A 26,681-nucleotide genomic window follows, 5' to 3' on the forward strand; every position below is an offset into this window, starting at 1 on the left:
GTATTGCTATATTCAATACTAACTATATAGATTCATAATTAAACCTATACATGTAATCCCATATTGAAAGCAGCTATGGCGCATACTGTAAGACATATTCCTTTTTGTTTCAGGGTGCCATGGAACCTTCCATTGTGTTTGGGAATAAATCTCTCCACACAGGGGGCCTGATTCAGACCTGATCTTACAGCTGCGAATGTGCACCGACCAGCGATCAGTTAAGGTGCCCCCCCCCCACTTAAGTGTAATCCTGCATTTTCAATTAATGTCCTCGCTCTGTGAATGGAAGTGTATGGCTGCAAACAGTGGCGGATTTGGGGGGGGGAACCTGGGCACGTGCCCCCCCTGTCATTTTATTTTGTAGCTGAGGGCCAGGGCTTTCCAACGAATCTAGCCCCGCGTCTCTAGCCCCGTGGGAACCGGAGATATCGCCTTGCAAAGCTGTAACGTTTTTCCCCATAGGATAATATGGGACCCGTCAATTCCGACCCCCACCCAGTTCCGACGGCTACCAGTTCCCCCCCTGACATCATGTAAGTTTGTGGTTGATCTCATTTAATTCTAAATCACTGGGCCTTCAATATGATACCAGGCTGGTCCATATCGGTCAATCGGTTCCAGAGATATTGCGTGTAAACCTATATTTTTATTTTTGAAATGTAATTTCATGGCTGTTCATGTTGTTTGAGGGCAGATTACTCTGGAACCAAATGTTCCAGTTTCACTGGACCAAAATCATTCAAAGCCCACTCAAAAGTTCTTCAATATGATACTTGTCTCATGTAAATGAGTCAGTTGGTTCCGAAGATATAGCCGGTTAAATGAGATAACTGGTTAAAGGGGAGGGGTGGTTTTCTCTCCCCCTCACACCAGAAAATGCAGGGACTAGGCTTGTGTAAAAGGGGCCAACCTGGGAATGCATTTTCTGGTGTGAAAGGGGTATTATTTCAATTTGCTGGGGCCTGCAGTGCTCTGAATACAGCCAGGCTCTGCCACTGTCAGTGGCTATCACTTCTGCATGGCGGCGGCTGTCCCCCATTTACCGCGAGCATGTATCCCCCCTTGGCAATGAGCATGTAATCCCACATAGCAACGAGCATGGAACCTCTGGCAATGAGCATGGAACCCTTGGCAATGAGCATGTAGATAAGCAGCACTTATGTAGCATAATTTTTAATAGGCATTATGGTGTTTGGCATAATACATAATGGACATAATGGCGTGTAACTTAACGCGTAATGGACATTATGGTGAAAATGATTAATGCCCGCCTTTGGTGGACAATGTCCCTGTTTATGAAGTGTATTGTGAATTTTGGCTTAATCTGTGTGGCATTATGTGAATTCTGGCTCAATCCGTGTGGCATTATGTGAATTTTGGCTCAATCTGTGTGGCATTATGTGAATTTTGGCTCAATCTGTGTGGCATTATGTGAATTTTGGCTCAATCCATGTGGCTTTATGTGAATTTTGGCTCAATCCGTGCGGCATTATGTGAATTTTGGCTCAATCCGTGTGGCATTATGTGAATTTTGACACAATCCATGTGGCATTATTTGAATTTTGACACAATCCATGTGGCATTATGTGAATTTTGACACAATCCATGTGGCATTATGTGAATTTTGGCTCATTCCATTTGGCATTATGTAAATTTTGGCTCAATCCGTGTGGCATTATGTGAATTTTGACACAATCCATGTGGCATTATTTGAATTTTGTCTCTATCCATGTGGCATTATGTGAATTTTGGCTCCTTCCATTTGGCATCATGTGTAAGGGGCAAGTATAATGGGGTCTAGTATTTTGTTGCATAATGTGTAGAAGTTGTATATGGTGTTGTACACTACACTCCAGGACACGCCCCCTGTTGAGTGGCCACACACCCTTTTCTGCACAACTACATCCTTCACTTTTGTCGCCATGGTGGGCCTGCATACTTTAAATGCCAGGGCCTATTTTTATTCCCATTGCCACCCTCTCTCTGCCGCTCTCTTAGCATGTACACTGGCACCACTAACACTGCCCCTCCCCCACCTAATCCCTCTTTTATCATGGTGCCCACCCTGTCATTTTATCCTGGATCCGCCCCTGGCTGCAAATCCATTCACACCCATGCAAATGAGTTAAAATCCCATTGCAAGCTGCTCCCCATCGCAGGTGCTGCGTAACCAGCGACTCACCGCTGTGATGGAAAACGGCATATCCTGGCTGGAGCTGACATCACAAACACTCCCCTAACAGGCTTTGCCACGCCTAGTGTTTTCTTAGGAATGCCTGCGTTTTCCCTGTCACTCGCAGGAGTTCATTGCTGGCAGGCGCATTTCGGCCTATACGCAGTTCATTGATAATCGTCCGACATGTAAATTTACAGCTCTGCGATCAGGTCTGAATGTGGACCTGGGACATATCTGGGTATATATCGATAGAGCGGCATCTGGACGTCTTCCTGATGGCAGGGTACTGGTTGTCTCACTAATATTGGGGGGAGGTGGCTGGGGTCTCACTAATAGACGAATAAAGAGACTGAGGTCTCGCCAATAAAGACTGAGGTGCTGAGAACTCACTCATGCAGGGGGTAACCCTTAGTATTGCTTTCCTTGCAAAATCTCAGCTGTTTCTCATCCCGCTTTTACTTGTACTGTAGAGATTGCATGTGTGTACACTGGCGGCCACTAGATGGCAGTACTGTTATGTTGTATTTTGTTGGATCGGTAACTAGTAGATTATACAGTATATGTCATTTTGCTTTGTTTAAGTTCTAAGTCTCGGGCAGATCCAAGCCCTGTATTGGATGTCGGAAGTTCGAGTGGGCGTGGTTATCTGAGAACAGATCCCTCTCATCTATACCATTTTTATGCATCATGCATACTTACCAATCAGAATTCTCTGCATGGCCCTTCTATGCCTCCCAGCTTTCATTGCCGGTTCAGCGGGACTTTCACGGGCGACAGCCGTGCGCCCCATTTTTCCACTGCTGCCCCTCTGCCTGCGGGGAATAGACGATGTGCACATGCGTGACAAGCGTATGGCAACAGGGTCTCCCAACTGCCCCACCCTCGCCGCGTGGAGAGTTGGGAGCTATGTTTACATTATTAGTAACATAACCCCTATAACCCCACCCTATAGCTCACATTATGTGCATCAGATCAGCGAAGCAGGAAGCGTAATATCCACATGACAAGTGCAGGTAGAATACATCTACCCCAGAGTTCGTTGTACTATGACTTGTGTCTTTTGCAGTTCTTCTGGCTTTCCTGTATAAAAATAAATAGTAAAACTGTACACTGTAAAACATTGTATTCTGAATTTTTTTGGCCTCAAAAACCATTTGAACTCTGCATTTACCCATAAATACGGTACGGGAACATGCTTGGTAGTATTTGGCGGATATTGGATCTCAGCTGATTATACAACATGGCTGGCCCCAAATGTCAAATCTCTTCTGTCTCTCATTTCTGCACTATCCAGGAGAGCATCATATGTAACAGCCCAGTGACAGAGAGCGTAGGGGAAATGTTATTAGTATAATATTTGTATTATTTATTAACAGTTTCTTATATTGCGCTCAGATATTCCGCAGCGCTATACAGAGAATATTTGAACAATCACATCAGTCCCTGCCCCAGTGGAGCTGGGGCACATGTACAGGCACACAGACATTCTAGGGTTCATTTTGTTAGGAGCCAAATTAATCTACGATTAATCTTTTGGATTGTGGGAGGAAACGGGAGTACCCGGAGGAAACCCACACAAGTACAGGAAGAATATACAAACTCTGCACAGTTACGGCCATGGTGGGAATGGAACCCAAGATCTCAGTGCTGTGAGGCAGTAATGCCAACCATTACACCATGCCCAATAATATTCTATGGACCTCATTCTGGTCCACAGAGTAATCACCTCTGGTCAGCTGACGGCTCACGGCAGCCACGTCACTGCCTAATTTCCATGGGAACGCTCAGTGTTTTCATGAGAATACCCATGAAACGCTGGGCGTTCCCAGGGGCGCGTCCACCCACCCGCACTGGCGGGTGGAAACGAGACGGTTTGCCATGCCCGCACACACCCGGCATCTGCACATGCGCATAAATGCGCATGCACAGACGCTAAACATCGCTCCCCTGTGCGAAAGCATGGGTGAGCGATGGGATTAAAATCAGGCCCTATATGTGTTGGCAGTGCTATAATGGGTGGGTGTGTTGGCATTAATATATACCAGCATGTGCATGTGTAGTAATGTGCCCCGGTGCTGGGACAGCATCCATGCTCCCAGCACCAGAGCACCAGTTTGTAATTGGGGCCTTTTTGCCTGCCAATGAAAGCCGCCGCTGCCGGCATTTGAACAATGGCGCCATTCGGGAGCCAATCATGGCTCCCGAATCGGCATCCAATCGGACCCGCCGTCCGTACTCGGACCCACCCCCGCCGCCTGACGGCGCCGGGAGGTGAAGGAGGAAGCGGAGCCCATGCCGGAGGAGCGCAGGAGCGCCCCGGCTGAAGACAGACGCCACTGGGGGAAGCAGAAGACAGCAGCGAGGAGAACAGCTCCGGCGGCCGCTGAAGAGGCCAGAAGACGCCGGGATCAAGAAAGAAGATCTCCGACACCTTCTGCAAGAGGAGAAGAAGCAGCGCCGCCACTGGCCAGGACAGGCCAGCGGCAGAAGAAAAAAGATGGCGGCCGCCTATGGAGAGGCCAGCGGGGTTGGCAAGCAAAAGAGCGGCCTCTCCCCCTCTGTGGCCTATCCTAACAGCAAGTAGAGGCGGCTCTTGGGCCACCTACCCCCCCTCCACTGGACCACCGGGTGTTCGGGCACTAGGCTCGTGGGCATAGTCAGGCCCCCTTGGCCTGTGGGCATTATAGTCTGGCCCTCTCACCCGGGGGGCATTTAATTGTTGGGCCCTCCTGGCCCTTTGATCATTTAGTTGGGCCCTCCTGGCCCAAGGACCCCACCGGTGGCCCCAATTAGGTCAGGCATTGGCCCGTGGCCCCCATAGCCGGGCACTAGGCCCAAGGACCCTATAGCTGGGCACTAGGCCCAGGGGCTAATTGAGTCAGGCCCCAGGCAGGCCTCTAGTCCTGTGCCCAGTCAGGCACTAGGCCTGTGGTCACAGACAGGCACTAGGCCTGAGCCACAATTAGGAGTGATTGAATTATAGATTCACTGGTGTAATTGTTTAGTCAGACTCTAGGCCTGCGCAATCGCTTCAGGCCTGTCAGCCACTCTAGGCCTGCGTCTTCACTCCCCTGAAGTGTCCTGCCTCTGGGAACAGTCGGCTCAGCGGCAGCTCTTCCCGGGGTCAGGATTGAGTAGGGAAAAGCAAACGGTTGTTCCCTTCACATTACCACAAAAGGCCGTTCGTGAGTAGGGACGCTTCTAGGTAAGGGGAGGGTTATAAGTAAATTCCCACTGATTGTATTCTGTGTTGCTTAATGTTATTGTCTATGTGTTTTTGACTGTTTTGCATATTAGTTAATTGTTTGAGTGATTAGATACCTGCAGCTTCAATGTAATGTTGTGAAGGGAGCGTAGGTCAGTTAGCTCCGTGTTAGGGAAAGGTATAGGATAGAAAGGTTGTGTTTCACCTACAGGTGCTGGAGAGAGGCTGTCAAGGTGACAAGAGCCTGGGCGTGAGTAGTCTTTACATTTGTCTGTCTTCCCTTCCCTTACGTACCGGCTTAGGGACTGTACACGGACGTGGGAGTCCCCTATCTAATCACCTGGGTGCGCACACGCCTATAGGTGAAACTGGGTGGCTGAGGCTCCGACCAATGATGACCATTCAACCAGCCGGGGAAGGTCGCGGTCACCCATAATCCCCTCCACATTCAACTCCCTGTGAGTTGAATTGTGGAACCTTCTTAACCACCCTTTTGTTCCTGACAGTATGGCAAGGAATAACGGGAGAGGAATCCATCGGGAAGGAGATCCATCGCGTCCAGGTGCCGGAGTTTCCAGGACCGTGATTTGACACGGCCTGAAGGTGAGAGGATGCGGCGCCAGGTAAGTGGTCCCGAGACACCTGCAGGGCAGCAGGCACCACACCACACCGCCCCAGCACCCCTCTCACACATGTGCCAATCCCCCCCCCCACAATAAAGTGATTTAACTCCCACTGGGCAACGATCATATAATCCCCCTTGACAATAAGCATGTAATCCCCCCGGGCAACAAGCATGGAACCACCTATGGCAACGAGCATGGAACCCCCTATGGCAATGAACATGTTTTCCCCCTCTGTCAACAAGCATGTAATCCCCCTGGGCAGCGAGCAGGGAACCGCTGGCAATGTTGTTGTAGTTGAGCAGCATTTATGTGCCTAACAATATGATTCATTTTTTGCAAGGTTAGACCTTCCCTAAACTGTGCTAATTGTAGCTTAAATCTCATCCAATGATTCTGTCATGACACAGTGGTACTGCAAAATCTATAATAATGCTGCACTGTCCGTAATTTGTTTGGAGATGCGCAGTGGCAGTGTCTATTCTGCTACTTGCACACAAAGATGCACCACCCGTTGTGCCACTGAACATCTTATTACTCATAATGTCTCCAGAACATAGGATCTTATTCAGGTCCATTCAGGTCCCATGCATGTCCGTGCAGGGGAGCAATGATCAGTGACTGCGCATGTGCTGTTATGTGCAAGTGGGCGCAACAAACTACTTATTTGCACCTATCAGTACGGGCGTGGGGCAGCAGCGAGGGGCTGTGCCCATGGGAATGCCCAGTGTTTAATGAGCGCTCCAATGGTGATTTCCCAATGACGCGAAAATGCTTATTAACCAGGTAGAACACAGGATGGAAGGCAACACGGGGTTAAAGCAGCAAGTACCTGTATGACTATAGTGTAACAGATCAGGTGATGTGCGCTATCTGGGTCACACCCTCCAATATACTCAGTGATGGCAGTAGAATGTACACGGGGGGCTGGTGTTGGTGATGCAGTGGTAATGGCAGCCTCTATGATGTGTCTGTACAAGGAGACATGTCTTTGTCTCATGAACAACGGAGATGAAAGCCATACAGACAAGTCTCACATGCACAGTATTGTATTGTGCCAGCATTTGCTGTGATATCAGAACACCTCCGTCACTATGGGATGGAATCCTGGGGACACTGCTGGAGAAGATAGCGCTGAAACACAAACCGGCTCTATTTCTAGGGTCTCCAGATACATATTGCTGCCATAAAATAACTGATGGCAGCTTATATTCAGGAAATAAATATTTACAAATTGGATGGATGGCTATGACTATATGTGCCTTATTCTGGTTCACTCGCAAAAAGAAATTCTCTCTCTATTGGACGAAACCATGCTACACTGCAGCTGATCCATACACAAACTGGTACAACAAGGATCGGCCATAATTATGAACACAGAATACAAATCATTTACAACGCTGCCGTATTCTCCGGATTCATATTTTCCGATGGTGAAAGGATTCGTATTTGGCTGCCAGCAGCAAAATACAGATGTGGCTGGAACATCGCACGGATCAGTTATATCTGTGCTATGCTTCTCTGTGTAAAAATAAATAAATAAATAAAAATAATTTAAAAAAGGAAGTGGGGTCCCCTCTCCCAAGTATATCAATCCCTGGGTGCATCTCCTGGTCCGGTCCTGGTTCCCAAAGTACAGGGGACAAAAGGAGAAGGAGTCCCCCATATTTTAGAAACCAGTGCCGGGCTCAAACAGCCAGCGCTGTCATGTCACAGCCTGCCCCAAGCAGGGAACGCCACGCCGGCTTTCCCAGGGGAACACCCAGTGTTTTCATGGGGACGCCCATAAAATGCTGGATGTTCCCCCTTCAACCGCTGCCCTCTCTCCCCTACCTGTGCGAATGTCACATCATATTGACTGTGATAGTCGCCGAAGGCGTTCCACAGGGAGTCTGCACATGTCAAATATGTGCATGTGCAGACCCCCTAACATCGGAACGAAGCCTAATTAGGCCCCTTCTGAGCCATACTGAATCACCCCCATAGAGCCTGATTCAGACCAAGTCGCAATTGTCCCAAAATCTCAGATCCCGATTTTTGGACAAATGCGTATGCGCACACTCGCCAGTATGAAAACACAAACTGATCACTGAGCTCTGACGGGGTCGGCAACAAGACACAGGAGCAGGGGGTGTGGTATGTGAGTCCGACAGGTGGGATCCCGACAGTCATTATCCCGACGTCGGGATCTCGACTGCCCGGAGTCAGACAGCATGGCGAGCGCAAAAAAAAAGCCCCGCTGAGCTCGCCACGCTACGCGAGCCACCTATTCTATTCTCCCTCTATGGGGGTCATAGACGGGCGGGTGGGGATGGGCGGAGCAGGGGGTAGAGTAATGGGCCCTACACACGTAGTGACCCGCTGATCGATGCTAGCTTGCTCAGAACGCTCAGCATGATCATTCAGCACACAGCAATTTGCCAGCAATGTGTGCTGAGCGATCTGTCAGGGGTAGTGTTCTCTGGTGAGAACACTGTCTCCGACCGATTAATAACCTACATGCCGGTTATTGATCAGCGCCAGATTCAAACCCGCAGGGCCGCACATTTAGATCATACTTGGCTACTTTTCAAAACTAGATTCAGGGAGATTGTAGTTGGTAGTAGAATTTTGCACAGCGCTCCATTGAGGGGGCGTGTCATGCTCCACCCAAAGGGCGTTTCTAGTGCCATATATGGAGAGAGATTGTGAATGTGGCACCCAGAAGCGTGGGTGTGTATGCTACATCTGAGAGGGATCTTTTAAAATGACTTATTTCCAAATGTAGATGAGCGTCAAAGCAGTTAGTAAGAGCTACTATACTTGGTTAAGTGCTGGGAAATGGCGCTGATGATTCAATGTGAAAGTATCTATCTCTCATTCCTTTTTTACTAAAAAATGTAACAGTGTAATGTGGGCTAGGTGAAATGAGGGAGATTGGTAGACTAATGAGGGAGAAAGGGAGATTGCTGTTATTACAGGGAGTCTCCTGCAGAATGCAGGAGGGTAGGCAACTATGATTTAGATCGCTATGTAGACCACACACACACAGCGATATTCAGGCACTTTGTGAGCATCAGTGAAATTATGTAAAGCACTCAGAAAATGCCTGAATATCATTCCGTGTGTAGGGCCCATAACACTGCATGTCATTAACACAGATAAAGGACCTTATTCTGATCCATTGCGCATTTCTGCGCATGTGCTGGGTGCATGCAGCCACTGCGAACGGAGGCGTGTGGCGGCCCATTAGCGTATGGGAACACCCAGCATTCCATGGGCATTCCAATGAGAATGCTGGGCATTCTCATGCTAATGGGCCAATGACGTGGTTGCTGGGGGCAGCCAGGTGACATCACCGGATGCCAGCTGCCTGCCCACTTCCCTCCCAATGTGCACGCAGATCTAAGGTTGCTCTGAGCAACCTTAGATATGCCCGCATGTTCCACATCATTCGATGGTCAGCGATTATTGAATGATGTGAGTGTTACCCCATAGGCTGCAAAAGGATGTTTATGTAAACATCCATTCGCAGCTAGTGTGAACGTAGGTGACTTGTGAATGGTGGGCCGGCGTACCACCAATCGCAAGGCGAGATCTGGTTGACTCAAGAGGATGCAAATTCGCGTTCGTGTGAATCAACCAGAATACCCTCCCCCCCCCCCCAAAGAACAGACATGCCCAATCAGTTTCACCTTTTCATAATTCAGCCTGTGTCTCCTAACAAGCACCAACATTTAACAATCAATTATGGACATTACTGGATATCATATTCATATTGTGAAATGGGACCATAACTGTGTGTCATAATATAAATAAGGGGTATAACGAAGTGACATATGAATTTGGGGCACATGTGATGCCTTTTGCTTTTCTTTTTTTAGATATCACTCATGTTTTCTGTTGATTTTAGGACACATGCAAAGTTATACCCCCTTTTAGACATTCCAAAATCCCAGGTTTTTGCACATGAACACGCATCTACCTGTATGTCTGAAAGGGTCAACCCAGGTGTTAAAACACGGGTCTCCGACCCTTGTTTTTAACCTGGGTTGCCAGGTGTTAAAACACGGGTCTCCGACCCTTGTTTTTAACCTGGGTTGAGGATCCAGGATTTACGACCCGGGTTGACCCTTTCAAACATACAGTTATACCCCGTTCTCACTGCCGAAAAAACCCGGGTATTTGCCAGGGCAAGCAGTAATTTCCCGTGTCCTGTCTCAGTGTGAAAGGGTCTTTGTGAAATTCCCGGGTGTTATGCCCTGGGAATTGGACACAGGTTTTTTGCAGGGTTTTTCCTGGGTAATACACGGGTGTATGGCAGTGTGAACAGCACAAACCCAGGTTTTTCTCACAAAATGCAAAAAAGCAAGTTCATTGGGGGATGTGATATGTGAAAGCCAGCCAATAAAAGCTGGTTTTTAAACAGCCAATCACAGCAATTTGTACAAATTTCCCAACACCCAATCAAATTCCACACACTTGTGACCATGGAAAGCAGTGTGAAAGGGGCAGACACGGGAAATTCCCGGGTCTGAGGTGCAGTGTGAAGGGGGTCTGTTGAGCTGAGAAGCTCTGTGCCCCGCCAAAAATCCGGCAAGAAAAATCCGGGATTTTGCAGGGGCGGCAATGAGAACGCAGCATAAGAAAAACCCAGGTTTTTCAGCAAAATACCAGGTAGAACTGCTTCAACCAGTAAATTGCTGCTGTAAGTGTGAAAGGGTGCAGGCGACACCCGGGAAAATTACCCAGCAGTCAAAATGCCGGGTAATTCCCAAGTAGTATGTCTAATACTGTGTTCTCACTGCAAGCGAGAAGTACACGGCTTTTACCCAGCATTAAAATGCCGGGGACTGCAACGACGGACCTCACTGCTAGGCAAATTCCAGGGTGAAGAGGTTCTACCCGGTAACTTGCCTTTTAACACGGGTTTTTATGCAGTGAGAACGGGTCAACCTGTGTCTGCATACCCGGATCTCAAAAAGAAGGGTTTTACCCTTGTATGTTATCCGGGGATGCGACCCGTTCACACTGTAAAAAAAACTGTGTTAAAAGGCAAATTTCCGTGTCAACATGCTAGACCCGGGAATTTGCCTGCAGTGAGAACGGGGTTTAAAAGGGGTATTATTAACTGTACACTCATACTTTACATAGTATTATTACCAACACACATTATTCTAATTCCAGCAGAGGCACACACACATACACATTTTAATTGTATAATGCTCATGTACATATATCATCAATTAATCCTTTGCTCACAGTGAAATACCTACATCCTACAGTCAGCTGTGCACAGGGACATGTCCTGGAGAGTCCAGGGGCAGCAGTGGCTGCGGGGAGGGGAAGAGGAGCACAGGAGAGGGAAAGTGACACAGGAGAGAGGGAGGGGACACAGAGCAGAATGGAGTTGGAAGAACAAGGAGGAGACAGCTAGGACATCTCTGGGTGGGAAGGGGAATAACAGTACACTGCCCTGATTGGCTGTTCTCCCTGTCTGACATCCTAATCATCCTGTCCTGGACTGACAGAAAGGCAGCTGATCCTATCAGAGCAGGGGGGCTGATCCCCACAGATAGCACATCCTGGCCAGCCACACCAGGGCTTCATCATTGGTGAATGGTCCTCCCCTCCATGCTAGCATTGGTGAATGGTCCTCCCCTTAGATAAAGCATGGCGCCATGCTCTAGTCCAGGGCTGGGCAAAACCGGCCCTCCAGATGTTAATGAACTACACATCCCAGCATGCCTTGCATCAGTTTCAGTATGGCCACATAGCAAAACCAATGCAAAGCATCCTGGGATGTGTAGTTCATTAACATCTGGAGGGCCGGTGTTGCCCAGCCCTGCTCTAGTCTGTACATCCTGCACCTAACATGTCATGTGTGAAACTGGATGGCCTTAATGTATGATGGGAAATTATGCAAATAAGACTCCAGCTACTGTCATATTCCTTGCAGGCCGTATATAACTATATTGGAGGCTGGACGCTGTGTGCATGGGATCTTCTTCATGTGTTATCCCTGGCCCAAATCCAGATGCACTGATTGCAGCTTATTCTGCAATGTGCAGGCAATATCCACTGATTCTGTGGGGCGATTACGCTAAGCTACTGTATTATGTTACTAACATTACTGCGATGTTCGGCTGCGCACATATTTGCCCATTATGATACCCATAACATAGCTAATTTTACTGCGTACATCTATGGAATGGCACTTTGCAGCCTTCACATATAATTGAATTGGACTGGGCGGCAGCGGTGAGGAGGGGAAGAGAAGGAGCAGGGGGAGGGCGCCAGGTCAGAGGCGACATATTCGGCTGCTGCGCCCATCGCATTAACCCCCAGCAATAGTTTCCGCTATTGTTACACCCCTGGAATTGAGTATGTTGTGCGATCCGGCGGATAATCTCTGCTATCGGCAACATTGTCTAATGTGTATCCAGCTAATGTGATGCAATACTGAAGCATGCATCACAAGCTATTCCTAGCAAGCCCCAAAACACAGCGGGTGACATTCTATGCTCTGCGATTTTCGTTATTTTGCGGTAATTAGACCACAAAATGGCGATATCGCATTTTCCCATTAAATCGTTGATTTAATGGGATGCGCATAGGGGCTGAAATCGCATATTTTGTGCGTTAAGGTCTGGTGAATAAAAATGCGAGATTAATTCGCATTTTTATCGCATCCAGATGTTTGCGCACAGAAAAGTATACTTCGCTTATTTAATGCTATGCGCATTTGCACATCGCATTTTTTAAGTGACTAATTTTCGCACTAATTTCAGACCTGGGTCTGTTAGGCGAATTAGCCAGAACCCTGCACAGATCGCAATGTTCCGTGCAGGGTTCTGCTGTAAAAAAAAAAACAAATGGTTAAATAAAAAAAAAAAAACGAGCGCGGGGTCCCCCGCCCGAGTCTAACCAGCCCCGGGCTCACTGAGCCGGTGCTGGTGACATAAAATCAGGGTCCCCGACAAATAGGGGTCCCCTTGATTTTATGAAACCAGCACCGGGCTCAAGGTCCGGCGCTGGTTCCCAAAATACGGGGGACAAAGTGACTAGGGGTCCCCCGTATTTTAAGAACCAGCACCGGACACAACCAGCCAGCAGGGTAATGCCACAGCCGGGGGGAGACTTTTTATACAAGTCCCCCCGGCCAAAGCATTAACCCCCTGGCTGGTCAGCATGGGCAGGGGTCCTGGGGAAGTGGGGACCAGTGTTCCCTCTAAGCTGTGCGCGGGTGCGCGCGCACACAACTTGACGAGTGTGCGCACAGACATTACAACAGAGCACACAAAGCAGCAGAGGTTCCTTTTTGCAGTTGTGGACTCAATTAATGTGTGTTTCACCCATTAACTACATTGTGTGCTGTGTTTTGAATGTTTAAATGTTTATTATATTTTTTAAGTAAAGTTAACACAAATGCTGAACGTCATTTTCCAGTTATATATAAGTGACGCACAAAAATTTAAATTTCCTTCCAAAGTTGAACAGCCAAAATCTTTTGCCGCACACAGGCTTCATAAAATTAGAGGGAACATTGGTGGGGACCCCCCCAATGAAGGGTTCCCCCCCTCCAGGACTTACCAGCCCATGCTGATAGTCCGGGGCTGTCCCCGATGCCCCTGGCCGGTGGGCATCGGGCTGATGCTTTGTGTAAAAAAAAGAATGTAAACTATTGTTTTACACTGGCGAACTATGAGTCCCAGCAAGCCTACCCCGCATGCTGGGACTTGGGGAACCACAAGTCCCAGCATGCGGGGCATTAAAGTGCCCGCTGGCACTTGTAGTTCTGCAGTGTAAAAAATAGTGCACAAAATCACACTGACACCCTGTAAAATAAAACTTTAATACACACAAAACACACACACACTGATACTTACCTACCTTGAGCCCGTAGGTCGGTCCCTGGATCCTGGATTCGTCCTCCGGGGCTCCAGGGCAGAAGAGTCCGGTTCCGGGGCCTTGGTCCTGGTTCCGGGGCTGGTCCTGGGGTTCCGGGGCTCCTGGCGTGAAGAATCCGGGGTCCGGGATCCGTGGTAGTCCAGAGGGGTACCTAAGGAGGGAAATCCAACTCACCTGCTCCCCGGCGGCGACCTCCGGTGACAGCGCTGCTCCCGACTGGTACCCGGCTTAAAGGAGTTTGTCCGGCGCTGAGATGTTTCCTCCTCGCCGTCTCTGAACAGAATGATTTCTCTCCCAATCAGGAGCCGAGAAAGTCGGCTCCTGATTGGCCAGAAATCATTCTGAATATAGACGCCGAGGGAGTAACATCTCAGCGCATCCAGAGGAGAGATGTTACTCCCTCGGCGTCTATATTCAGAATGATTTCTGGCCAATCAGGAGCCGACTTTCTCGGCTCCTGATTGGCCGAGAAATCATTCTGTTCAGAGACGGCGAGGAGGCAACATCTCAGCGCCGGACAAAGTCCTTTAAGCCGGGTACCAGTCGGGAGCAGCGCTGTCACCGGAGGTCGCCACCGGGGAGCAGGTGAGTTGGATTTCCCTCCTTAGGTACCCCTCTGGACTACCACGGATCCCGGACCCCGGATTCTTCACGCCAGGAGCCCCGGAACCCCAGGACCAAGGCCCCGGAACCGGACTCTTCTGCCCTGGAGCCCCGGAGGAAGAATCCAGGATCCAGGGACCGACCTACGGGCTCAAGGTAGGTAAGTATCAGTGTGTGTGTGTTTTGTGTGTATTAAAGTTTTATTTTGTGCACTATTTTTTACACTGCAGAACTACAAGTGCCAGCGGGCACTTTAATGCCCCGCATGCTGGGACTTGTGGTTCCCCAAGTCCCAGCATGCGGGGTAGGCTTGCTGGGACTCAAAGTTCGCCAGTGTAAAACAATAGTTATCATTCTTTTTTTTACACAAAGCATCAGCTCCATGCCCACAGCCCAGGGGCATGGAGGACAGCCCCGGACTATCAGCATGGGCTGGTAAGTCCTGGAGGGGGGGACCCCTTCATTGGGGGGTCCCCACTTCCCCAGGACCCCTGCCCATGCTGACCAGCCAGGGGGTTATTGCTTTGGCCGGGGGGACTTGTATAAAAAGTCTCCCCCCGGCTGTGGCATTACCCTGCTGGCTGGTTGTGTCCGGTGCTGGTTCTTAAAATACGGGGGACCCCTAGTCACTTTGTCCCCCGTATTTTGGGAACCAGCGCCGGACCTTGAGTCTGGTGCTGGTTTCATAAAATCAAGGGGACCCCTATTTGTCGGGGACCCTGATTTTATGTTACCAGCACCGGCTCAGTGAGCCCGGGGCTGGTTAGACTCGGGCGGGGGACCCCGCGCTCGTTTTTTTTTTTTATTTAACCATTTGTTTTATTTTTTACAGCAGAACCCTGCACGGAACATTGCGATCTGTGCAGGGTTCTGGCTAATTCGCCTAACAGACCCAGGTCTGAAATTAGTGCGAAAATTAGTCACTTAAATAATGCGATGTGCAAATGCGCATAGCATTAAATAAGCGACTTGTATACTTTTCTGTGCGCAAACATCTGGATGCGATAAAAATGCGAATTAATCTCGCATTTTTATTCACCAGACCTTAACGCACAAAATATGCGATTTCAGCCCCTATGCGCATCCCATTAAATCAACGATTTAATGGGAAAATGCGATATAGCCATTTTGTGGTCTAATTACCGCAAAATAACGATAATCGCACAGCATAGAATGTCACCCCTCATCTCTATGACAAGAATATACTCTGAGGGTTAATACATTAAAAAAGTGATCATAATATATAGAAAACATTACAGAACATGAACAAAAGTATAAACATAATATTGATATAACATTCAAAAAAGAAGAATAAATATAGCACTGGTATCCACAACTTTAATAATCCCCATTGAGAATGTCAGTGTTGTGGTAATGCAAAGAATGTTATCTGTTTTATGGCTGGCTGTGTTCTCCGGTAATTGAATGTTGTGCAATAAAGATAATCAGTAAATCGTTACAATCTTTCAATAGTGTCACCTAATTTCTTAAAATGTATACAAAGAGGATTTGGATACTAATTGTGCAGACCTAGTCTATACACGGCCGTAATGCACTAAAACCAAAATGGACGATTAACCCTTGCTATGCTGTACAGAAAAACTTTTATTGGGAAGCAGGAATTTTATTATACAGACCTGGTCTATCCATGACCATTCTATACTTAATTGGTGTACTAACTAAAGATGGCCGATTAACACTTGTTGTGCTGTAAAGAATTTTACTGTGTAACAGGGCAGATATTAAACGAAACATCAAAAGGAAGGAGTTCAAGCTTAATAAATGACAATATTTATAGAATTAATTAGGTACAGCTCCTGGTGGCTGGATTAGTCAATTTAATCTAGATTATACAGGACAATCGAGGTTTTATTTATTTAAGAAGAGAAACCATAACGACCTGACTATGCTGTGACCTTACTACACATAACAAAAAGGTGTGGTGCTTAGGATGGACATTTCAATTTTACTTTTGTGGCTAGAACAATTATTTATTTTAAATAGAAACTGTACGGTGTAAGGTGCAGTGTACGTAGGCTGGGTACAATGACATAGGAGCAGCTCATTGTACGTATGTGTGAGACAGTAGAGTAAGACACAGCAGGGAGGAGAAGGAGGAGGGAAGGAGAGAACAGCCCAGCAACTTGCGGAGCTTGGCAGCAATGAGGCTCAGGAGCCAGAGAGGAGATGCGGGGCACCGGTTTGATCACCACAGGTTTCCCCAGGTGAGTCAGGCTGCTATATAACAGAGTTATACTGTACTTACTGCAGCTTCCGCTCCTGATACTCGTGCTCCTCGCTCACATTCCACAGTCCGCTGCCGCTTCCAAGCTCCCGCCCATTCTCCTGCTGCAGCACCACGGCCAGCGCTACCCACACAGCCCCGCGGTGGCCGTCATAATGACGTCACAACCCCACGCATTCAGGCCCCGCCCCCGCAACATCGCGTTCGCGCATGCGCACTCAGGTTTTTTGGTACTTGTGGAGTATCACGGCTCCCCCGATGGGCATCGCATGCTAAAAAAATCGCATCGCATGCGATGCGATCGCATACGATGCGATCACATGCAATGCGATCACATGCGTTTCTGCACTGAAATGCATTCAAATGCATTGAAATGTGCAGCAAACATGTTAAATGCCCCCAAATGTCATTTTTTAGAGTGTACCACCCCCACTATCAACGCGAACCCGAAGCGTGGCGAGCATAGCAAGCCCGCGAGGGGTGGCGGTACGCGTCCTACGACCTTTTCATACCCCCACTATCCACGTCGGCGTGGAGTTAAGAACAGAATAGTGTGGCGAGCGCAGCGAGCCACCGAGCCCGAAGCGTGGCGAGCGCAGCGAGCCCCGCGAGGGGACGCGGATACCTTCACAGGTATCCGCGTCCCCTCGCGGGCTTCACAGGTGTCCGCGTCCCCTCGCCACGCTTCGGGCTCGGTGGCTCGCTGCGCTCGCCACACTATTCTATTCTCAACTCCACGCCGACGTGGATAGTGGGGGTATGAAAAGGTCGTAGGACGCGTACCGCCGCCCCTCGCGGGCTCGCTATGCCCGCCGCGCTTCAGGTTTGTGTTGATAGTGGGGGTGGGACACTCCAAAAAATGACATTTGGGGGCATTTAACATGTTTGCTGCACATTTCTATGCATTTGGATGCATTTCAGTGCAAAAACGCATGCAATCGCATCGCATGCGATTTGATTGCATGCGATGCGATTGTTTGCGATTTTTGCTAAAAATAGCTCAAAAACTGTAAAAATCGCATCCCATCGCATGCCATCTCATGCCACTACATTTGGCATGCGATGGCATGCGATGGGAGCCGTGATACTGCACAAGTACCGGTTTTTTTTTTGCAAAGGGGACAAAAAAACGGGAGGAACCAAGGGATTTGCGGGGGGCGGGAGAAGGATTGAAAAAGCGGGAGACTCCCGCTAAATGCAGGAGGGTAGGCAAGTATGTGTTGGGCCAGGCAAAATACACTTGGGTCATCTGTAAGTGGCCCCCCTCTGATGATTTTAGGTGTCAAATGTGTGTCCCAATACTCATTAACCCTCGCAAGAGGGATTTTTCTGAATAAGAAGCTGGAGCTTGAATAAGAAGTGAATAAGAAGCCAACTTCAGCCTCGTCAACTTAAATCTGTGTGGGAAGGGGGATATATAGCCTTTGAGTAAAAAGAAATATAAAAATATATGATACAGCCAGTACAGGCTATGGCGAGGGAGCCAGTGACAGGGACTATAGAGAGGTAGGGCAGGGGGAGCAGAGGCGGTCCTGCAGCGATGCATAACCCACAGCAGAGAGTGCCGGCACCGGGAATGGTCATCCCTGGAGAGGACAAGGGCCTGTGCAGTGCTGTGAGCTGCTGACCTGTAAGGAGCGGAGGCTGCGCAGCTGTGTGACCAGGAATGGCGCCAGGAGAGCCAGGCTCCTCCAAGTCCCCTACTGCTGCCGGCCAGCCGCCAGAGGGAAGGGATTGGGAACCGCGCTGCCCCCACTAGCTGCCAACCACAGGAGGAGCCCCAAACCCGGAGAGAACAGAATGATGTTGTGTGCTGCCGAGGTGTCCTACATAGTGCCTGCCCGTGGAGGAGCTGAGAGATTGAAGACTAGAACCTCAAGGAAGAAGGTGCTGAGGGGGTAAATTACCTAGGAGCACACCCAGCCGGAGGATTCCCCCGGGGTTGCTTGCTCCGAAGAAGATAGAGGACGCAGCAAGTGGAGACCAAGGTGCGCAGGCACCGCGGAGGACACCCTCTCTTGAGGAACCAGAAGTGTGGAGGACACGCAAAGGACCCCTAGCTGGAGAGACCTGTGGAAGCCCCCTCAGTGGTGCGGAGCTGCCCTGTGAGATGCCTGCCCGAAAGTGAGCTTTGAACACGATGCAACATCAAGGACAAGAGCCGCTCAGAGGACAGGGGACAGCCCAGCAGAGGAGAGGACAGAGGAAGATCCCCAGCCTGATAGGAGCCGGAGGTGGACGCAGAGGCCGACCCAGAACAGCACGACAGGCGGAGCCGAGGACGACCCAGCACCTCCTGCTGCAGGTCAGGAGCCGAAGACACAACTAGCAGAGAAGTAACTGTCACTGATTTACAGAAGAGGAACTATCTGGGATAATTAAAAAGTTCTGTAACACAATGCAGTAATTGTAATTGAAGGGGATCTATACCTACCTAGCAGAGGAGCAGCCACAGTCATTACACCGCACTTGCAAACTTCATGTTACAGTGGTTTGTTGCGATGCGCAGCATCCCGGGTGTGCTGTGGTGCAAGTCCAAAAGGAGTTGTGGGTGAGACAGAGAAGCGCTACAGGTGGCGGGGAGTACCACCTTATCCCGGGTGCTTGTGCCCCTCCTTCCTGATATTGCCACATAGTCCTTACGCTGCCATCTCTGCCCATGGCATTCCTCCGCCCCACGAGGCTGCCCCATAGAATTCCACTGCCCATAGTATTCCTTCCCTTCCTCCGCCCCTAGCATTATGCTGCCCACTCTGCCCCCTAGCATTCCACTGCCCACACTTAGGTCGACAGTCATTAGGTCAACACCGTTGGGTCGACAGGTAGCAAGGTCGACATGTGTGAAGGTCAACAGGTGTCTAGGTCGACATGGGACAAGGTCGACATGGGTTTTGGTCGACAAATGCATTAGGTATACATGGGTTAGGTCGACAGTTCGACATGGCTTTTTTTCACTTTTTTTTTACCCAAATGTCGAACCAGTCGACATGGACGCAGTTGGAAGTCAACTGCAGCCCCTCGCATCACTTGCTTCGGGCACGGTGCCTCGCTGCGCTCGGCACACTATTTTACTCTCCCACCATGCCCTAGTGGATGGTAGGGCATGAAATGCCACCTGTCGGCACAAAAAACAGTGTAAAAACCCATATCGACCTAACCCATGTCGACCTAGACACCTGTCGACCTTCATCCATGTTGACCTTGCTGCCTGTCGACCCAACAGTGTTGACCTAATGACTGTCGACTTAACTGTGGTCGATAATACGACCGTATCCCGAGTTCATCACGGGTGGAGGGTAAGTGTTAAATGTACTCTATGATATATATATATGTAGTTTTGTATGTGTTATTTGATCCTGAAGACGGGGGCTGCGACCCCCCATCTCCTATGGATTAAAATTTGTCCTACCTTTTCTACAAACAATACAGTCTCTGAATGCCGCTTTCTTCGTTCATCTCTCTCTCTCTCAGAAAGAATAAGCAGCACTCACCAGTCTGTAGTTGAATGGAGGTACAACCTCCATTGGCAGACCTCTCCCACTGCCCACTCTGCCCATTGTATTCCTTCCCTTCCTCCGCCCCTAGCATTAAGCTCAGTGTTGCCGACCCTCCCGGAATTCCCGGGAGTCTCCCGAAAATCGGGTCCCCTTCCCGGCCCCCCCGGAAGGGTCGGAAACCCTCCCGGAATCTGTGGGACCCCCCTGAGCCCCCCGAATCGCGGCATGTAAATGCCGCAATCCGCGGGTCTCAGAGGAGGGGGCGGAGCTAAAATGGCACAATCGCGTCATTTTAGCCCCGCCCCCTCCATGGATATCAGTCATTTCTACTACTGTATTTCTCGTAATGAGGGCGGGGCTTAATGACATCACCGTCAAGCCCCGCCCCCGATTGGGTAAGGAAAGTCTCCTCTCCGGGCTTCTCCCAGAGAGGAACATTAAAAAGTCAGCAACCCTGATTAAGCTGCCCACTCTGCCCCCTAGCATTCCACTGCCCTCTCTGCCCCTAGCATTCTGCTGCTCACTCTGCCCCATGGCATTCCGCTGCCCATTCTGCCCCATAGCATTCCGCTGCCCACTCTGCCCCATGGCATTCCGCTGCCTACTCTGCCCTGTAGATATTCCGCTACCTGCTCTGCCCAATAGCATTCCTCCGCCCCATTGCATTCTGCTGCCCATTCTGCCCCATAGCATTCCTTCACACCATAGAAGTCCACTGCCCACTCTGTCCAATAGTATTCCACTGCCCACTCTGCCCCATAGCATTCATCCACCCCATAGCATTCGACTGCCCACTCTGCCCCATAGCATTCAGCTGCCCAGTCTGCCCCATACTATTCGACTGCCCACTCTGCCCTATAGCATTGTCAACATCAAGGACACATCAAGACACATTAAGACACATTGGGCGGTATTCAATGAGAATACCTGCGAGGTGCAGCGAATCCTTTTTAGGATTCGCTGCACATTCGCCACGTTCCGGAGCCGGCGGGCTCCGGTATTCAACGTGTCAGGGGCTCGCTGCCCCTGACTGGCGAATATGAGCTCCTGCGGCGATTGCCGCAGGGAGCCTGAGGACGGTGGCAGGCAAAGAGATGGAAGTCTCTCTGCCTGCCCCAGAACTTTGTGGGGGGTAGGTGGGCTCCCCGGGTGCCAGGCAGCACAGGCTGCCCCCCGGGTGTGCCAGCAGGGGACCGTATATTCACTATACCCGCTATATACTGCGGTGCCGGGCTTCCCCGATATTCATGTTCAAACCAGCGTTGGGCCAGGCAAAATACACTTGGACCATATGCTAGTGTCACCCGTCTCTTGATTTCAGGTGGCAAATTTGTGGCCTAGGACTTGTTAACCCTTGCAAAACTACAGCTGCTTATTCAAAATGAGACATGTCTCATATCTATGTGCCCATTTTGCCCATGTACTTCATGCCCAAGTCAGCGTTGGGCCAGACCAAAAACACTTGGGTCATCTGTAGGTCACACCCCTCTGTTGACACCCCTGCCACCGAATCCTGTCGTTAACATGTGAGGGGATGTACGTGAACATTTCCCCTCACATGCGGCCATCAAATGATTTCTCTCCTCTTAAGAAATAAACTGAGTTTCTTTTCCGTCAGAGTCCACCAAAGAGAGGGTGGGCGCTGACATCATGTGGCGTCAGCCGCCGGCCATCGACCCACCTGCGTTCCAAGGGAATGGGCAGCGTTTTCATGGGGACGCTTATAAAATGCTCCGGCCTTTTCCTGTACCCTCCCCTACCCGTGCAAGCACCTCACCTTTGACAGGTGTCGAAAGCGTTCGCACAGCGGCCCTGCACATGTGTATAATTGGACATAAGCATCCTCAGAGCAGCAACATCGGTCCCCGGCGCGTATACACTGGGGGCGATCACTCCTGAATCACCCCCTCAGATCGGTACGAGCGATCCACTATCAGCCTCCAACTGCGCTGTTTTAGGACTTCATGACAATAAACTTCCTGTCATCCGGCAGTCTAGTAATCTCTGAGGTGTATGAGGAGTCTAGTTACAGACCTGTACGTCTGATCCTCCTTCAGCACCAGGGCAGCTCCTCTAAGCGAGTGCACTAAAAGTGGGCGTGGCCATGTGTCATGATGGGGCGTGGTCATATGAAACTAAACAAGTGTTTACAGGACAAAAGGGGTATGGCCACATTATGACACATGCCGTAATGCCCATTTCACATTATGCCCCACAAGGTAATGCCTATTACACATAATATCCCACACCGTAAATTCCACTTCACATTATGCGCAACACAGTAATGCCCATTACTTATTAAACCACATGCCATTATGCCCATTACATGTCATTATGTCACACACCATAATGCCAATTACATACTATGTCACATAAGTGCCGCTTACCTACATGCTAGTTGCCAGAAGATGCATGCTCGATGCCAGGAGTTTTGTGCTTGTTGGCACAGGGGGTTTCATGCTTGTTGCCATGAGAGGATTACATGCTTGCTGCCATGGGGGTTCCATGCTCGTTGCCATGGGGTGATTACACATTCATTGCCCAGGGGATGAAAAAGGGTTTACATCCTTGTTGCCCAAGGCGGGGGGATTACATGCTTGTTGCTCAGGGGGCTCCCTCCAACCATGTCGGCTCATGCCCCTCCTGGGCCCCTGACCCCATGCTGCGCAATGCAGCAGGCTTCTCTCACCCCTCCTGCGGCTCTCGGCCATTTCAAATATGGTGCCGATACATGAGCCAATCAGAATTCGTGAACAGGCAGACATCAACATGGCTGCTTGTACGCGAGCTCTGATTGGCACCGGAGCTGCACTATATTTTAAATGGCCAAGAGCCGCTGAAGGGGTGAGGAAAGCCTGCGGCGCTGCGCTCCACTCTTCTAGTCTCTCAGTGGCAGCGGCAGAGGCGCTGGAGGGGTGGGGGAACCTGTGGTGCTGCTCTACTCTCTCCTTCACCTCTCATCGACAGCACCTACCCGAGGGGTGGGAGAAGTGCAGCAGGGAATGCAGGGTGATACGGTGTATCAGCAACATATTTCTTAAAGGTGCGCCGTACAACTCCATACCCCCCGCCCCCCCCTTACTTGCACCACTGCACCTACTCCAGCCAGTCCCTGCACTCTTGTCAGCAGCCGGTTGCGATCGTCATTTAGGTAGCCATCCTGACTGGCCAGGACATTGCAGGATGCTGCTGAACTACCTTTGTGAGTCCAGGGCTGCAGCCAGTTATATCACTGCTGCTCATGCCAATTGTTCTTCACTGCACTGGTGTGATCGGGTTACAGAACATACAGTCTCATGGCTGCAAATGGTTCCCCTGTCACATCTCTCCTGCTCCTAGAACACACAGTGTAAAAGTGTAAGAGGAAGCCAATGTATCAGTTCTCACTGAAGAAACGCATCCCCATGACAATACAGTATATCTGGGTTGCCGACTTTAAGATTCTCCTCTCCGGGAGAAGCCTGGAGAGGAGAGATTCAGCAGCCACTCAGGGGACGGGGCTTGCGAGTGACATCACTAAGTCCTGCCCCCATGCTGTTAAAGCAGCTAATTCACGGATCTCCGTGGAGGGGGCGGGGCTAAAATGACGCGTTTGTGTCGTTTTAGCTCCGCCCCCTCCTCTGAGACCCGAGGATTGCTGCATTTTAATGCCGCGATCCGGGGGTCAGCGGGGGTCCCCCCTGAATCCGGGAGGGTTGTCCACCCTTCCGAGGGGCGGGGAGGGGGACACGATTTTCGGGAGACTCCCGGAAATTCCGGGAGGGTCAGCAACCCTGCAGTATATCCCCACCCCATAAGTCACAGTTAGGATGGTGCTTGCTGAGGAATCTGCAATTCATTTGCTGTGTGCCACCCAGAGCTTTAGAGATGAGGAAACAAAGCTTAATTGTTGTCTCATGGGACCACAAAACCTTATATCGCATTGGGCCAGATGTATCAAGCTTCAAAAATGTGATAACGTGGGGAGTGGTAAAGAGCCAGCCAATCACCTCCAACCTGTCATTTTTCAAACCCAGCCTGTTACATGGCAGGTAGGAGCTGATTGGCTGGCTGTTTATCACTCTCTGTTTTATCCCGTTTGAAGATTGATACATCTGGCCCGTTGTAGCTGAGTCACTTTGATGCTTTCTGGCAAATCCAGATGTGCTTTGATGCAGTTTCTCTAATAATGGCTTCTTTCTAGCCACCCTCCCATACAGGCCAGTTGTGTGCAGAGCTTTTCATATTGCTGACTGGTGCATCCTCACTCCCACCTGAGCCACTGAGCTCTGTAGGTCCTCCTATAATAATAGTCGGCTACCCTGTGGGTCTCTCACTAGTCTCCTGGCTCTACCGCTGACTAGTGATGGGCGGCTTGGCCTAGGCAGCACCTGGGCAGCAGGACATAGCTTCCATTTCACCACTGATCCTACAGTGGGACATCAGAGCACTTGGCTTTATTATTGGCTATTATCTTGTAGCCTTTCCTGCCTTGGGCATGTCTATAACTTTATCTGTTAGGTGAATAAAATGCTCCTTGGTCTCCAGTCTCACAGCTTTCCTTCACATTCTCCACCTGACCAATGTGATTTCAATGAAAGGGAGTTTGTCCATACATATTATTAAGGTACTTGTTTCCTAGCACGGCGCCCGTCGTCGGTGATCACATACCTTAAGTTAAGGTAACTTAGGGTATGCGATGGACGCGACCGACGTGATATTTGGCTATTTTTAGCCTTTATTGCCGGGAAAGAGAAAATCGCGTTGATCGCGTCCATCGCATTCCATTATAATGGCACGCGTTCGACCGTCGCGATCAACGCGATATTACGTAGGGAGCAATGTTAAATTAGCCAGCTATTACAAAATCGCGTTGATCGCGTCCATCGTAGTATAATGGCATGCGATGCGACAGACGCGATTTTACATAGGGAACAATGTTAAATGGGCCAATGGTCCAGATTTTTGATTGTATAGGCACCCTAATGTGTAATGTGTATGTTAAATGCCCCCCCATTGTTAATGGGAACCCACGATTAACGCCAACCCGAAGCGTGGCGAGCATAGCGAGCCTGCAAGGGGAGGCGGTACGTGTCCTACGACCTGTTCATACCCCGCGAGGGGACGCGTAATACCTGTGAAGTAATGCGCGTCCGCTAGCCACGCTTTGGGCTCGGTGGCTCGCTGCGCTCGCCACACTGTATAAAGTCAACTCCACGCCGACGTGGATAGTGGGGGTATGAAAAGGTCGGAGGACGCGTACCGCCGCCCCTCACGTGCTCGCTACGCTTCGGGTTGGGGTTGATCGTGGGGTGCCATTAACAATAGAGGGGCATTTCACCCATGAGGGTGGGTATACAATGAAAATTGGAGTCTGGGGGGCATTTTACATTGGGGCCAATGTAAAATCGGGTCTCAGGGACCATTTTACATTGGTTCCAATGTAAAAAATCGCGTTGATCGCGTCGATCACATCGCATGCGATTTGGTTGCATGCGATGCGATCGACACAATTTTTGGGATCCCGATGGATGCAATTAAAATCGCTGGCGCCCTGCTAGGAAACAAGTACCATTATTAAAATGAATATTGTATTATATCAGATAACAATCTCCTGTTTATATTGGAACAGGGTTATTTATACTCAAAGTCATACATATGATAAACTCATTATTGTATAAGTCTATCAAAAATCTACGCAATAAGAATAATAGTAACCTACAATCAACAGCAACAACATCAGCAGCAACTGGTTCAGGTAAGCAGAGCAAACCCAAGCCTACAAGGCTTATTCTGGCAGGGTGATGGCTTGGCGCAGTAAGGGGTCCCAGCATCTTTTTGTGGCTTTCGATCTATATTCTGTTCCCCAGTGGCCCTAACCCTAACCCTGACAGACGGGCAGCGTCTGTTCTCCCTTGTGGGGGTCAGCTGACCGTCCGCTAACTCCCGAGCATCCGCGCATATGTAAGTGTGAGTCACTTTTACATGCGTGCACCTTTGCCATCATTCGATGGTCGCCAACCATCGAATGATGTGAGTGGATTACAGTAGGCTGCGTATGGATGTTACTGTGTAACAGCCATTTGCAGGCCCTGCGAGGGAATAGCCCTTGCGAATGGGTGGTGGCCGGGCCACCACTTGCAATACCGGGTTTGGTGGACTCACAAGGCTTTGAATTTGCAGCCTTGCGAACCAACCAGAATAACCCCTTTATCTGTAGTGTTATGTGGTGTGGTATTTTGGGGATTTATATGCAGACAAGATATATATATATTTTTTACTTCAGACCCAAAGAACAGGGTAAGAGGAAGGGGATAACAGTGCAAGGAGAGTAGCAAGGGAAATATAAATACAAATTGGGAAATTTAATAAAAACAAATGTTAAAAATGCTTTGAGCTCATAGGTCCAGCTAAAATGGCAGTTTAACCCTTCCAATACTATAGGCCTGGACCTCCAGTCATG

The 26,681-nt window shown here is 49.6% G+C and overlaps 2 long non-coding RNA genes across 3 annotated transcripts in view; both read right to left on the reverse strand.

Annotated features, from left to right (window-relative positions):
- LOC146046265 (uncharacterized) overlaps window positions 1-3,171 on the reverse strand; it is a 50,119-nt gene extending 46,948 nt beyond the window's left edge. The window contains exon 1 of the long non-coding RNA XR_014465822.1: window positions 2,876-3,171. This is a non-coding gene — a long non-coding RNA (uncharacterized LOC146046265). The remainder of the gene's footprint in view (window positions 1-2,875) is intronic.
- LOC146046264 (uncharacterized) overlaps window positions 1-26,681 on the reverse strand; it is a 169,477-nt gene that overhangs the window by 96,854 nt on the left and 45,942 nt on the right. The gene's annotated exons all lie outside the window — the stretch shown is intronic.

The sequence above is a fragment of the Crinia signifera genome, chromosome 11 (assembly GCF_055691185.1).
Source record: "Crinia signifera chromosome 11, ASM5569118v1, whole genome shotgun sequence".
Lineage (NCBI taxonomy): Eukaryota > Metazoa > Chordata > Amphibia > Anura > Myobatrachidae > Crinia > Crinia signifera.